Source organism: Athene cunicularia (assembly GCF_003259725.1).
Source record: "Athene cunicularia isolate RWA chromosome 1 unlocalized genomic scaffold, athCun1 chr1_part1, whole genome shotgun sequence".
NCBI classification, from domain to species: Eukaryota; Metazoa; Chordata; class Aves; order Strigiformes; family Strigidae; genus Athene; species Athene cunicularia.
Window position 1 is genome coordinate 63,384,803 of NW_020799091.1, and position 15,180 is coordinate 63,399,982.

Sequence of the window (15,180 nt, forward strand, 5' to 3'; positions counted from 1 at the left end):
GAAAGTGTCTTGCATATGTCATGCAGATCAGACAAAGACAGCAAATTGGAGACTTGGAAGTAACAAGTACCACAAAACGGCTTGACAAAAATAAAAGAATCTACTGATTAAATAGAAAGAAGTTGATGATAGTAATCCTTCAGAGAGCAGAACTCTTAGCTAAGAAAACAGGAGGAGGAAAAGAGTGGCAAACTTAAAATTGTAACTCTGGTAGTGAGAAGCATGTAAGGAAGGCTGTAGTCTAAGTGACCAGCATGTGGGGAATTCTCAAAGGTGCTGCAGCAGATGCCACAGGAGTTCTTTGCAGTAGTGTTCACTGTGGGGGGGCTGTAGAGAAAATCTCAGACTGAAGAGTTTCTTGAAGGTATAGACAAAAGGAACTGACTTTTAATTAATATGTTGAGAGTGAATTGGTAAAATGAATAAGAGGACATGCAGACCAGATGATATTTGCTCAAGTTGTAAAATAACTCAGATATGGAAGTGTCAGATTTTTGTTATAAATCTGTAATCCATCCATTAGATCCAGCTGTATATGCTGGAGGAGGGGAAAATAAAGGTTTGATACCATATGAGCCTAGCAGAGAAGTAGAACTGGGAGTTTCAAGGAAGTAAAGTATTGTAAAAATCCTGTAAACGCATAAATAAACCAAAGAGATTATGGCTTTTTTAGCTAGAAGTCATGTTTCACAAAGCAGTTAGAATCCTTTGAGGGAGGGAACAAGTATATGACTGATACAATGCACTTCGATTTATAAAAAGCATTTGAGAAGACCTCCTGCCAAAGGCTTTTAAAGGAAGTCAGCTGTTGTGGATTAAGAGGAACTGCCTCCTGTTATTAATAACTGGACAGAAGGTGAGGGAAAGGAAAGACTAAATGATCAGTTTCCACAGAGGTCTTTCCAGTGGAATCTTTAAGGATATGTACCCTCAGCAAATTCATGTTCTAGACATAGGAACAAAGTATGCTGACATTCGGCTAGGAACACAAAATCACACAATCCAAAATTAATTGTGCTACATTAAAGAAGAATTTCAAAATACAGAGCAACTGGACAACAAGCAGCTGCTGGTGTTCAACACTGCTAAATGCAAAGTAATGCATACTGCAGGAAGAGAAGGAAAACAGTTCTAATTATATGGCTGCTCTAATGGAGTCCTGGTTTGTTGTGATCCTTTTCAAGAAACATTGTTATTGTGGGTAATTCTTTGAAGGCATAAGCTTTGTACTCAGTAGATGTAAAAAGTGGAAACGACGGAAGAAGTCTTTAGGAAAGAAGGAGATGGAACAGAAAGCATCATTACTGTTACTCCTTGGTGTACTGTAAGTGTCTTTGGTCAATGCCTCAGACCATGAGTAAATCTAGTAATGGTGACTGGGATAATCACTGTAGCATGACTTTGTTTCAGGGAAAGCTAAACAGGATTGAGCAGTGAGACAGAAGTTTATGGGTGAAACTTAAGAAGGAGGTTCTTCTGGAAAAGGGACCAGAAAGGTGTGCTACCATATTTTTAATTTTTTTCCTGGTAAGTCCCACTACTTCATTGCAAGGGCATTTCCATTACATAGATTACTGTATGAGTATGGAAAGATACTTTATGGAGTGGCTTTTATGGAGGGAGTTAGAGAATATTTGGGAGAAAAGTCCCAAGCAGTTGAAGAATTGATGCTAAATATAAGAAAATAAAGCACTGCAAAAATAGCTAGCTCTTCATGGCTGTCATGTAAAGTATTGGTAATTCTGTTACCTCTAAAAGATTGTCTCCTGTGTAAAACTTAGAAAACTTCAGTTTCCATTATCTACATATAGGAATACAAATGTGGGCTAACCTGGACATGTGAAATTTTAAAAACAACATTCTTAATAGAGGTATTGATCTCCTATAGCTCTGACTATACACACCAGAAGAAGCTGTAGTGAAAGGTCTTTAAAACCAGAACAGCTTTAGTTTAGTCACCTTGCTTCAGGCCTGAAGTGACAACTTTGGCCATAACTGTCACTTTCACAAAGGGGAGGATTTTGTTTCCTGTTCAGAGACCTTGGTGAGTGTTTCTGGGTCAGGTTTATGGCTAAATATGTTGCTTTTCTGAAGAGAAACACAGATGTTACAATTGCAGTTACAGAGATGGTTTTTTGTGTGTCACCTTGAAAGACTTGTCAAATGGACAAGCTGAACAGTCTCCTTCCTGTAGGTTGTGGTGATTGATGAGCACCTACCATAGACTGCTATCAGGTATTTATTGGTGGTAGAAGAGAAAGCTGATCATCTAATGTAAGCTGCCAGAAACTAATTTTCATTTCAAATTTGATATAAGGAAGTAAGAGTATTAACCCTTCCTTTCATTTCTCCAGAACACTAGCAGAAACCTACCACAACTCTCTGGATAATGTGGTTTGGTTTTTTTCCACCTCTGCAACCGAGTAAACCAAAACTGTTTTCCAGATCTATCCAGTTCATGAAAGAAGAGTTCCCTAACTTGATTTTGAAGTTCTGGATTTACTATTTGTTGCTGTGTGTACTTACATTTAAGTGCCATGTGATATAGAATCAATTGTAGCTTATGCGTTACAGAAAGAGGGCAAATAGACCTCCCAATTTTTTTGTATTCTTCCAAACCAAAAATGTAAAATAGATCATCTTGAAACATTTGCTTGATTGCTTATATGACAAGGTACTAACAAAGTTCTCAGAAGTCTTTTCTATCCTAAGATGATTCAATTTAAAGGAAAAAATGATTTATTTTTTTTTAAACACATCAGTATCTTGAGTAAAAAACTGATGGAAGCTATTTTTTTTTCTCCACTGAGTTAAGTGTGTACATTAAGCTTTTTTTCTTTACTTGTATATTCAGACTTTTCTGAGCAAAATGGGAAGCCCACTAACAGTATGTAATTCCATAATCTTAACAAGTTACTGTGAGTTTTCTGAAATTTCAAAACAAGCTCTGAAATTGTCAATGTTATCTGCTTATATTTTTATCACTTAATCTCTATTTTGCAATTCCCCCTCTGATGTAACTTGACTCCATTTCAGATGTAATTGAACTGAGCCCTTCCTCTTCCTTTGCCTGACCTCTTCTTCCTTGTCATGTACATGAGTGGTTCTGTTTGTCACCTTCTTTCGCAACCTCAAATGGGGTCTAAAGTGAAGATACAAGTTCTAAAATAACTTGCAATGTAGGTACTGTGGGAAGGAGGGTACTTGTTGGTTTGTTGGTGTGTTGTTTTTCTTTCTCCAGGTAATATGAAAATTTTTTTTCCAGGTAATATGAAAATTAGCACATTTGTAAGCATAAAAATAGGTTTTCTACTGACATGCGTTTTAGTTGACTATATAGTTTGCTGATAGTGAGTAACTGTTTCTGGTAAATAAGACAACCTGAGAACAGTAATTGTATAAATAGATATTTCCACTGCATCTTTGTCACTACCTTCAAATTGATTTAGGATTGAAAGAGTCCTTAAATCCTAGAGTTTGAGACTGACAAGCAGAAGGGGAATATCTTGTAAAGCACAAGGCCAGAGTTAGTGACCAATACAAACAAAGGATAAGTTATTCAGTAGCTGCAGTACATGAACATCAAAACAATATGGACACTGAGTGAAAACTGATAAATACCACACTGTAAGCCACTACAGAGACACAGCTGGACACAACTGCGTTTAGATGCTACGGTTTGGGGTTATGTCCTCTTTGTTTTAACCTTTATTTCATTTTTTTGAGGGAGCTCTTTAGGGTTATTTCTTATTTAACATGAATTTAGTGCTCCTTTTTGCAGGGTATAAAGTTATGTTCATAGTAAATGTTCTTTTTAAAAAAAAAATATTTCAGAATCTCTGGGGTTTAGGGCCTTCTTTTAGGAGAGAGGAGGAGCAGAAAGGGCAGCAAGCAATGAAGACAGATTTTGAAATTGTATAACCTTAATGGACTGAAAATGTGTGGAAGATGTCTTATTTTCAGTGCTTTCTGTAACTGATTATTTAAAGGAGATGCACTTAAATAGTTAATCTAATGGAAGAGATGTGTGAACACAGTCTTTAGTGAAATGTATGAAGGGAGATAAAATGGAGGTCACTTTTTTTGGGGGGGGAGAGCTCTAATGTTAACATAATCAGGGATAGTCTGGTTAAAACATAATGTTGTGTTTAGAGCCACATACTACAAACTCAGAAAGGGAGTCTGATACAAACTGAAGATTTTTATTTACTGCATTGTAAATTGTATATTAAGAGAACTGCTTCTGAAAGATGTTTTTTTTCTCCTCAAATCAAAATCTGAAAAAAAATTACAGTTGAGACTTCTGATATGCTTGAGTCTATTACAACTGAGGATAACTTGCAATTCTGTGAAATAAGAGCTTTTTTCCATATGGAGTAAATTACTTGACAATAAAATTTAAATATTCAATCTGCTTTTTTATTTTGATTTTTTTTTTGTCTTGGTATAATTTCCTGATCCAACTTTGAATTGATGTCTATTTAATGTTGTATACTTACTTTTTCACTTTAATTTTAGTTAAACTGAGGCAACAGGTTTTTTTCTTATATGGAGATGAGAATTTACCACTCCCCACTTTTAATGACTGATGCACTGGCCTTTATACCTTAATAGTTGAAAAAAATAAATACTAAGAAAGCTAGACACACTATCTCAGATTAAAATTTTTGTGAACTCTTATGAAGATTATTCTGGTTTTATCTATTTAAAGAAAACTCAGCTCTTACAGAAGCCTATCAAATGTTCCTTCTGTCAGTAATCATCTTGGACTTTCAGAGCAGTTGGAAGAATAGTACTAGTACAGCACTGCTGTTAAAGACATTGTACACATTCAAAGGTTTAAGGCTTTCTGCTAGAGGGGAGTTAAACTCCACTTTAGAACATAGCCTAATCCATAACAGGTCCAGATTTTTTGAATGAAAATGAGGTTTTGTAGTCTGTTCTGTCTGTGTTTTCTGCAGAAGTGATGATTTACTAATGTTTGTAAGTTTAAGTTCAAATATTGGTAGAATCACAGAATCATCTAGGTTGGAAAAGACCTTGAACATCATCCAGTCCAGCCATTAACTTAACACTGACTGTTCTCAACTACACCATATCCCTCAGCACTATGTCAACCCCACCCTTAAACACCTCCAGGGATGGGGACTCCACCTCCCTGGGCAGCCCCTTCCAACGCCTCACAACCTGTTCTGTAAAGAAATGCTTCCTAATATCCAGTCTAAACCTTCCCTGGCATAACTTGAGGCCATTACTTCTGGTCCTGTCACTTGGTTAAAGAGACTCATCCCCAGCTCTCTGCACCCTCCTTTCAGGCAGCTGTAGAGGGCAGTGAGGTCTCCCCTCAGCCTCCTCTTCTCCAGACTAAACACCCCCAGTTCCCTCAGCCGCTCCCCGTATGACCTGTGCTCCAGACCCTTCACCAGCTCCGTTGCCCTTCTCTGGACACGCTCGAGTCATTCAATGTCCTTTTTGTAGTGAGGGGCCCAAAACTGAACACAGGAATCGAGGGGCGGCCTCACCAGTGCCGAGTCCAGGGGTCAGATCCCTTCCCTGTCCCTGCTGGCCACGCTATTGCTGACACAAGCCAGGATGCCATTGGCCTTCTTGGCCACCTGAGTACACTGCTGGCTCCTGTTCAGCCGGCTGTCAATCAACACCCCCCCCCACCACCACCACCCTGCCCCGGTCCCTCTTTCATTGCTATTCATTGCTGTTCTGCTGTTACAACTTAAAAAAATTCTTCTTGTTATGAAGATTTTGTTAGTTTGTGTAAGACTTTGTGTGGAAATCAGCTATGACAGGATTAAGGTTGCAGAGGGCTAGAACAGGTTTGCCTTTAGGAACTATGACTGAAAATAATTTAAAGGTAAAAATGTTTGGCTTCATTTGCAGTTTGTGCCAGTCATATCTCTAGGTGAAAGGTTTCATGAAATCAACCCCTTACAATTCCTCATTTGTTTGAAATGCTAAAATGTGTCTATTTAAATAATTAGAAATCCTATTATTTGTTCTGTTTGCCAAGTCTGACACTATACTGAAACATGACCACTGAATTGTTGGTGTTCCTTTTGTCTTTTTTTTTTTGGTGTTTTATCATTTACACAGTTAACTACTTAATCCCTTTTACTACATAATTGTAGTTAAAATAGCTAACGCTGTGTAATTTGGGTCACCGGCTAAAATGATGTATACAACTTAATTAGTATCTGAACAGAAGGAATGATGTATGAAGAGGGGAAGATTGTTACACTTTCTGAAAAGTAGGATTTCAAGAGTTTTTGCTTTCTTCATGCTTGGGATTTTTTACCTTACCTTAAGACATTTGATGCATTGAACAGTTGACTTAAAATACTTTCTTGTAAGAACAGCATTCAGACTGTTATCTTTTTTTTTTAAAACACAGAATAAGTCTTGGTGATTCTTTCTGTTATGTAGCTGTATTACTATTGGAGAAAGTAGGTTTGTGTAACCTTCTACTCATACCAGTGCAGTGGAAATTATCTGGAGAATTGTGTGGTTCACAGAATGATTAGCATTTCACAGTTAGAGAATATACTCTCAAAACTGAAGTGATTGCCATTCTCTCATTGTGTGGAAAGAGTGTGGGCTCATATTATTTTGACACAATTTCTAGGGCCCCTTTTTAAAATTAAGATACTGAAACATCAGTGCAAGTGGATTGCAGTATTTGTAGCAGTACTTATAAAGGGAAGATCTCTTCAGTTGTGGTAGAAATGTTGCTGTTTACTGCCACAAAACAAGTCCTTGGAAAATCAGATAATTTTCTAGATGCTTATGGAGTATGAAGTAAATACCTTTACCTGCATTTTGTTTGAGCATCAGTGCCACTTAGCAATTTGCTAGTAGAGTACATCTTCCTTAAATATGTTTTCATCAGGAATAGAATAGCTTCTTTTAGTGTTGTGTGTCAATTCTGTTTTTAATGTGGCATCATATTTAGCACAACCTTTATTTCAGTGATATCTAAATGTGCCACATTTAAATTGAAAGAAACACCACTTCTCAAAGGACTTCTATCTATTTCCATTTTCCCTTTTATGATGCTTCCTTTCCTTTGATAATTTTTTTTCCTCTTCATTCCAGCATCTTTTGCTTCTGGTATTCAGTAACATGGTGCTCTCTCACAGATATTACCTAGAAGGGCTCAGGAATTTAATGGAAAGTGAGAATACTGGGCCTACTGATCTTCATATGCTCAGAGCCTGCTTTACCTCTTGAGATGTTTCCCTTCCTCAACATGAATTCTATGCATGATGTGTTTTTGTTCCTATGCCCGTGCTAACCTATGTTTTTTGTTCAAAATTTATTTTGTAGAAGGTTGATTTGAATGTCACATCTAATTCTTGTTTCAGCCAGAGAAAAGTATTCCACTCTTCTATCTCGGCATAGTCATGTCTGAAGAGTGCTTAAGAGTGCTAATAAAATTAGGCACCATTTTGTAAACTTTGTCTCTCTAAGCTTCTGTGGAAGTTTAAGGTAATTTATTTATTGCCCTGTTCTCCCAGTAAACTTCCCATGTGTTCCTACTGTCTTCCCAATTCCCTTTGTCATACATGCTGATAGTACACCTGGGTTTTTGGTGCCTTATGTGCCTATGTTTTTGTGTGTACAGTTAAAATATAGTTTAAAGCCTTATTTACACTTCAGAGCAAGTTCTGACCCAGCCACTTTGCAGACAGGGCGTGCAGTCCACTTCCATGTTAGGTAATCCTTCAGTGTAAACCCATGTTTCTTAATTTTCTAGCCCTTTTGTCCACTCATTTCCTATGACTCAAGAGTTACCTGCCTTTCAGTGTTGAAAACAGTTTAGTTTCTGCAATATGTGGCTCACTATACCTAGGGAGCCCTCAAGGATGCCTAGCTGTAATACTGTTAGTACCATGCTCAGTAATTGTTAAAAGTTTAGGGAGCACTAAAACTTCAGCTGTTGTTGCCTGCAGTCACTAGATAACCAGGGTTTGGTGGCCTTTGAATTGAATACTGTTAGAAGCCGGCTATTTTTTTCAAGCACACTGGTTATACCTCTCACCTAGAGGTAGGCCATTATTATAGTGGAAGCTGGTAGGAGACTGAATGTGTTAATCTTGATATGACAACCCTCCAAAATGTTACCTATAGATCTTTTCAAGGCTGAAGTAGGTAGCTTTCTATTAGCCATAGCTTAGCAAGTTTAGACAGGTGTGTCATTTTTTGCTTGTTACCTTCATCAGAATAACCTGTTACATTTAGAAAATGCAGTGACTACAGCATGCAGAATGTCTCCTCCAAGAGACACCATCACCTTCTGAGGCAGAAGCAGCTTCTGTGTCGTTGCCCTTGGCCTATCATTCCTTATCTTTATCTTGGGGCAGCAGTTGTGTAGTCAGAAGCAGGAGAACTTTGTACTGACTCCATGATACAATGTTGACATGATCATACAGGAGCAAGAACAGAAGTTGCTTCATTTATCTGTGGTTCAGGGTCAGAATGCTCTAACAGGGAATCAGGAGGGAGTGACAGATTACCTTACATAGTGATGACTGTTTGCAGGATGTTTCTAGTTCATCACCTTTTTTAGCCCTGAAAACATACTGTAGAAATCCTATTGCAAAACTAATGTAATTACAATGTAAGTATAATTACAGGAAGATGTTTATGTGACTTCTGACACCATACATCATCCCTGTATGATACTATGGGGATACTCCTAGTCTCAAGCACTCTTTCTTGAGCAGGAATCTACTGATACCTTATGGATAGGCTTTTATTTACACAAATAAAGGCGATGTCACTTGCATTTTATTTTTTTTTTAAACTTTGGGCTTTGTTCAGTTGAATATTGCTACTTGTCCAGGAACTCAAAAATCATTTCTACAAAAAGGTGACATTTAGCTGTAGTGGCCTTATCACAATGGAGTATCCTCATTGGCGGCCAGTGATATTTTAAGAACTGTAGTTATTGTTCTGCAGCTTGAAAATTCTGGGTTTTTGTTATTCTCTTAATGCATTTTGCTGTTTTTCTTGGTATTTAAAGCCATTCTATAGCAATTAGAAAAGGCTGTACTACTTAGTGTTGAGATAGTTTTGAGAACGTGTTACTAACTCTCTTCAGCTTTGAGGCTACAGCCTGCTAAGCTTAGATAATCAAAATAAGCAAAATCTAAGCTTCTTCTATTTGTTTGAGTGCATTAGTTTTCAGTTCTGACTTATTGCCAGTTCTGTTGGCTGCACAATAGGTCTATCCAGTAAATACATATGTATAGGTGTAGTCATCTGTCTAGTCATGTTTGTCAGCAAAAGGTTTTCTGGAGTGGAAGAACACTTTATAGACTAGATGAGTGATTTAGGCTGTTAGGTTTGGTAGAAAGTTTCTAGTAAAACAGATGATTTTTCTAAGCTCTGTTCTGAAATATTCTCTCTAGACTCTCATTTCATAACCTAAAGTATCGTTATTTCTAGACAAGATGTTTCTGTAATGAAAAATATTTTAGGAGATTAACATTTTTCCGGTGAAAAAAGCCACACTTAAAAAATTCTCAGTGAGAGGGCATGTGTCCAAGTGTATGATTAGCAGTACCTTTCTCCCCCCCCCCCTCCTTAGATGCCTTTTGTCTTTAATTTTTTTCAGATGAAGTTTCATATTTCAGCCAGCCAGCATTCGTTTGTGAATTTTCCATACATTTTTGTCATCAATTTATCAAATTCAAGCTTAAGAACTGTTAGAATTTTTTCCCTTGCTGGAGAGATTTATTTATTTTTAATCCCCCACCCCCAACTCCCAACAAATCCTCAAACCACACAAACAACCCAAAAGTCACTTTGTTTGGGAGCCTTTTTAAATTTGCAATGGAACTTTATTGATAATTTACATACATCTGTTCATAAATCAGACTTTTACTGTAGTATTGATTCCTTCTTCCAATGTATTTGAGCGGACAACCACACCTTTTTTCCACACTTAAATTTCCTAGATTACTAGGTTTCCTTTTTTTTTTTTAATTTTTTTTAAATTTTTTTTTTTCCTAGACCAAGATGGGTTAGTTGCTTCTCATCACAGATACTCTGATAATTATTGATATAGCTCTGCTGTCTGCCTGGTTTAGTTTTGGTTGGTATTTTATTGAATAAGGAAAACTAGAATCATAAATGTCTGTTAGACCTCACCCCTGCCTTGTATAATGACATCAGTACAGTACTTTTTCTACAAGCAGCATCTCATCCTCTGGCTCTTTCCCAACTAATGAACTGCCACTTTATAGGCACAACTCTTGCTGTTAGTCCTTAGAAGGGCTTCAGCTTGTACTCTGATTAAATTTTACTGCTTTTTTACCGTAGTTTTCAAGGTGTTCTAGTGCAATATCCCAGTCCTCTTTTGGTGCCCAACTTTGTGTTGTCATCAAAATTTACCACTACTTTGTAAAACAGTTCCATACTTATTTGTGGATAATCATGTGGATGATCCTGATTTTGCTCAGGCCCTAATCCTGTTTCATCCACTGCTATAGATGTAGTCTTTGTTTTGCTGGCCAGTGTGCGTGGCTGCCGTGCTGAGTGTCTAGTGGACACGTTGCAGCTTCCAGGCTTTCATTATCAGGCAGTTCTCAACAAAAATTAAAAAAAAACAAAAACAAAAACAACCAAAAACCCAAAACTTGTTTTCTGTATTTCACTTGATTTGGTGTAAGCTGTAAACTGCAGGATCATGGGGCTGTAATTTTCTTCTTGTTCCAGTTCAGAAGAAAAAGTAAGACTTGAGCTCCTCTATTTGTGGAGTAGGAAAAAAACCACACACAGAACACACTTGATGCAGCACTCTGGGACTGATAGAAAAATAACACGTTGTGCTACACTGCAGTGTGTGGTCTTGCTGCTGGTCTGATCTTGGACCTAGCTCATGATTCTGTTACTCTTTATTAAATGATATCCTTAAAGGCTGCTTTCTTGTATTGACTTGCTCTATTCACTGGCGGGAAGATTCTCAAGGTCTTACGGTCAGATTTTTTGGGTCTTTTGTTGGAGTTGCATATCAGTGAAGAGCAGGATGAGCCCACTTAGTTGCAAGAACACAGTGTGAGACTGACTTTTTTTGATGGATGCTGAAAAAAGCTTTCATGAGAGGGAGACAATAGAGACTTTTTAAATAACTGAAATGAGTAATTTAAACAGTGGAAGAGCAGAGAAAGATTTTATTACAATGCTGGTACTCTTTAGCGGAAGAGAGAGGTCTCACGTGTGGCAGCCTTGAGAGAACACAAAATGTAGAGATGAAACTGCAAGTAGTGTTTAGAGGTCTTTTCATGTGGCTTACAAAAGAAACTTTCTGTTCAGGATGTGTTGTGTGCTTTATTTCTCTTTCCATGTATCTAGGTTATGGCAATTTATATTAAAGATTGAGCAAGTGACACACTGCATTAGAGGATGCTGCTTATTGTGTTATGTATGGGTGACTTAACAGCTTATGCTTTGGATTATTTTTCCTTTGTGAAAGGTGAACCATTCTTATTAATAAAAGAAACTTCTTCTAGAATAATCCTGAATAATTCCCATCACAGCTGCTTAGATCATGCTGCTTTGAACACAATTAAGAACAAAGCTGTAAAGGAGACTTAAAACACTTATGTTTTTTGAATTTGATACAGTGTGGCACTAAAATTAATATGATGATCTGATTCAAAAATGTTCATTTCTGATGTTTACACTAAAACCTGAAGTATTTGTGATTTCTTTTTGCAAAGAAATAGATTGCTTTTTCTCCCTTTGCAAATGTTTGTTATAGGTTTACACATTAATATTAGTAGATATTCCAACAAGTTGGTCTTACCTTTAACAGTTGGTGCATTGTTCACTTCTAATCTTGTATTATGTGATTACTAAAGGAGCACAGAAACTGAAGTATGAAATTCCAAGTGTTTTGCTTTCCCAGGAATAAAAAAGCCAGCCTAGTCCTGTAACAAAGTGTTTTTATCTTGTATGTGTCAACATAGAGTGAAGTGGTACAAAAATTCTTTTAAATTTCTAAATGGAACAATATTTGGGAAATAATCTCTACACAATAAATTAACACTGCATGTATCTTAAAGTAGACAGGACTTGAGCTTGTGCCTTTTTACCTATGAAGCAACCTACTGAAGTGTCATGTGGACAAGAAGTCTTATGAGTGAAAGATGGATTTGCCTGGGATGGTGGCAAAGCCTGTCAGAGAAAGCACATGGCTTTTTCTATGGTGTCATATATGGAAATCAATTACTGTGCTGTAAAAATTTTTGGTTTTGAATTAAATCTTCCCCTTTGCTGCTTCAGTCTTAGCTGTAGTTTAATTGTTGAGGGAAGGAGGAATCTATTCATATACATGAGTTTAAAACTGGAAATCTGACATGGAAGTTGCTTTCCAGCAGTACGGGTAAGGTTAGGCACACTGAGTGTTATTTACTTTTCCAGAATGTTTGTTCATGCCATGTTTAAATTAAGATTGTTAGTTAGGTGCAATGATGTGTTACTGTGAGAAAAGTAATTATGGGGGGAAAAAAAGTGTGATGTGGTCTCTTATTCTGTATAAATGAGTTGAGACATTGAGACTTCCAAGTTCTTAAATAAGCAACCTCAAGAGTGAAATATTTTTGCTAATTGGTATGTGTCTTGCATGGATGGAAGATTTTGGTGATAAAGGGGTTGCCAAGTCACAGTTCATCCTAAAATTACTTGATTTCTTTCTCTCTAGTTTACAGACTTAGATATGACATGGCATGAAAATTATCAGTTACTTACGTTCCTTGTTTTATGTAGTGATGTGCAGTGGCGAGCTGTCTGGGCTGATTTGATTTGTGGAAATAGCATTACATAGATAAACTGTTCTGATGACCTGTGGTCCAGTAAGGAATGAGATATAATCTGTGTCATTGACTGACTTTACGGTAATTATCAGTGAAATATGATATCAGATTTAATTTTGTCTAGTGGTATATAGATCTCTAATAGAAGATAGAAGTGGTGCTGATAAGTGTGGGGACCTTCAGAAGGTTCAAGTGCTTTATTTGTGCTTTAGTTTGGGGTGTTTTTTTTGTTGTGTTTTTCTAGGTTTATGGTAACATGCCAAATACAAGGACATTATGGAAGCATGAGCTAACATATCCTTCCATTTGTGTATAGTAGGTCTTTACTCCCAGTGTGTCACATAGAAAAAGTTACTCACATTTTTGTCAACTTCAAACACATTTGTTGTCATGCCTAGCATGCTTCAGAACCTTCAAAATCTTAGGAAGAAATAGAGTCACCGAGCAGACAGGATTTGCGTGACAGCATAGTACTTAGTTTGGCAAAGTTTGACAACTTGCTGAATTTCTATGTTCAGCTGTGTCTTTGTAAAAAATCTCGCCAAACAACCTTTTTCCCCAGACATTATCTTCTTTACTGTTTTCTGATGGACTTCTCTCCTGCTTATGCTTGAAGGTTGGATGTTAAAGGTCCTCTGACATTGGAAATTGATCCACTTGAATTATCTAGAACTGAACTAATGAACATTTAGACCCTGTTCTGAGGTTTACTTGTTCAGCATGTGTTTTTCTGTTTTGTTTTCTTCTGACTTCATTTCTCTTTAGTTGGCTGTTAAGTTTTATATTAGATGCAGCTAAGGAAATGTACATAACATGCTGAGCTGACAGTTATTTTTTGTTTTAAATGTCAGGCTGATGTGGTTATTACAGTCTCTCTTTAACAGAAACTACGTATGCAGTGTGTGTTCTTGGCGATGTCTAGTAGTGGGAGAAACAGAGGAAAGTACTTTTTAGCCAAATGTTAGTGATGATGAAATTGAGTGTTTTCCTAGGGCAAAAGGTATTTTATGTTTGCCCCAGTCACAGTAACTACTAAACTCAGAAATAGTGCTGGGATTTAAATGATCTGTAGAAAACACCTGTAAAAACTTACCTCTGGTATTGGTGTAATTCTAAGCAAACAGAAGTACCTTTTTGTGCATTTTTTCTGTTCCATTTCTCTGTAGGGCAGAAGCAGCAACAGAGAGCTTGTGTCTGGAATCACTTTTATGTTACTGTATTTGGCCTATAAAATACAGTGCTGATATGTAATCTTGGTGTGTTGGCATTGCATGTCCTTCTAGGAATGTTTGAAGAGGAAGCTTTAAAGTTTCTAGAGAGCTTGAGCAGGGAAAGGAAAGTGCCTGGATGGGGCATGAGTTTCAAAATGTCCCACAATGGACATGTGTTAGTCAATTTTTCAATTTGGATGTTTGGACAAGTAGTAATAATTTCTTTAAACCAGCTTCACATAACTTTAAATTGATCTTGTTTGCATCATTGGAAGTAATTGTTATAATTAGAGCTAACTTGCAAAAGCTGTGATCTGTTCTCTTATTTCAATAATGGAAAATGGGGAGAATAATGAAAGTAACGCATTTGAATATTGATTCCTATTAGTTGTTGTGATTTGAAGGAAGAGTGCTTAATACAGGCCTTCTCGTTTATTAATTCTAAGGAATCACCAAGATGATTTCTTTTCTTAGCCTAGCCTTATTCTGTAACCTAGAGAATTTTTGAGCTAGGGTGATGGGAGAATTCAATGAATTTCTTCATTTGTCTGAATTTAATGTGAACTCCCCGGAGTGGAACTTCTCAAATCAATAGGTTTTAGTGCTACTTAGTTTTGAAGGGAATGGCAGCAACCAATAATGTCAAGCTAGCAATAAAAGAAATAGCCTTTTTGGAGAGATTTCAAAAGAATGAAAGTGTTCTTAGATCTTTTGGTGTGTGATCATTTCAGAGACACTGTGACTGCTTAACTGATATTGAAGAGACCAAAACAGAAAGCTGGCTAAATGTTGGCTCTATATGAAATGTGGGAGATGAAAGTTTTTGAGGTGATCAAAGATGCTATTCACAGTTGTATAGTACTTTAAAGTGGAATACAATATCAGAACATACTCAGATTTTAATTTAGCTAGTTCATTATTAGTCTGTTGCAATTTGAGTACCAGTACAAAAGACAAAGGTAATAGTAAGAACAGTGTAAACAAGTTTTTAAAGCCCATGAATGCAGATTAAATGTGGTGTTATAAAAAAAAAATAAAATTGTCCAATTGTCAGTTGATTTAAGTGTGGTTCTGCTTAAAGGAAAGGTCTTTCCAAGAGTAGCAATTACTGATTTCCCCCCCCCCCCCCCCCCCCC

The 15,180-nt window shown here is 36.9% G+C and overlaps 1 protein-coding gene across 1 annotated transcript in view; it reads left to right on the top strand.

The window, feature by feature from the left end:
* The window catches only part of ATP11A (ATPase phospholipid transporting 11A), a 111,012-nt gene that overhangs the window by 13,688 nt on the left and 82,144 nt on the right, over positions 1-15,180 (top strand). The gene's annotated exons all lie outside the window — the stretch shown is intronic.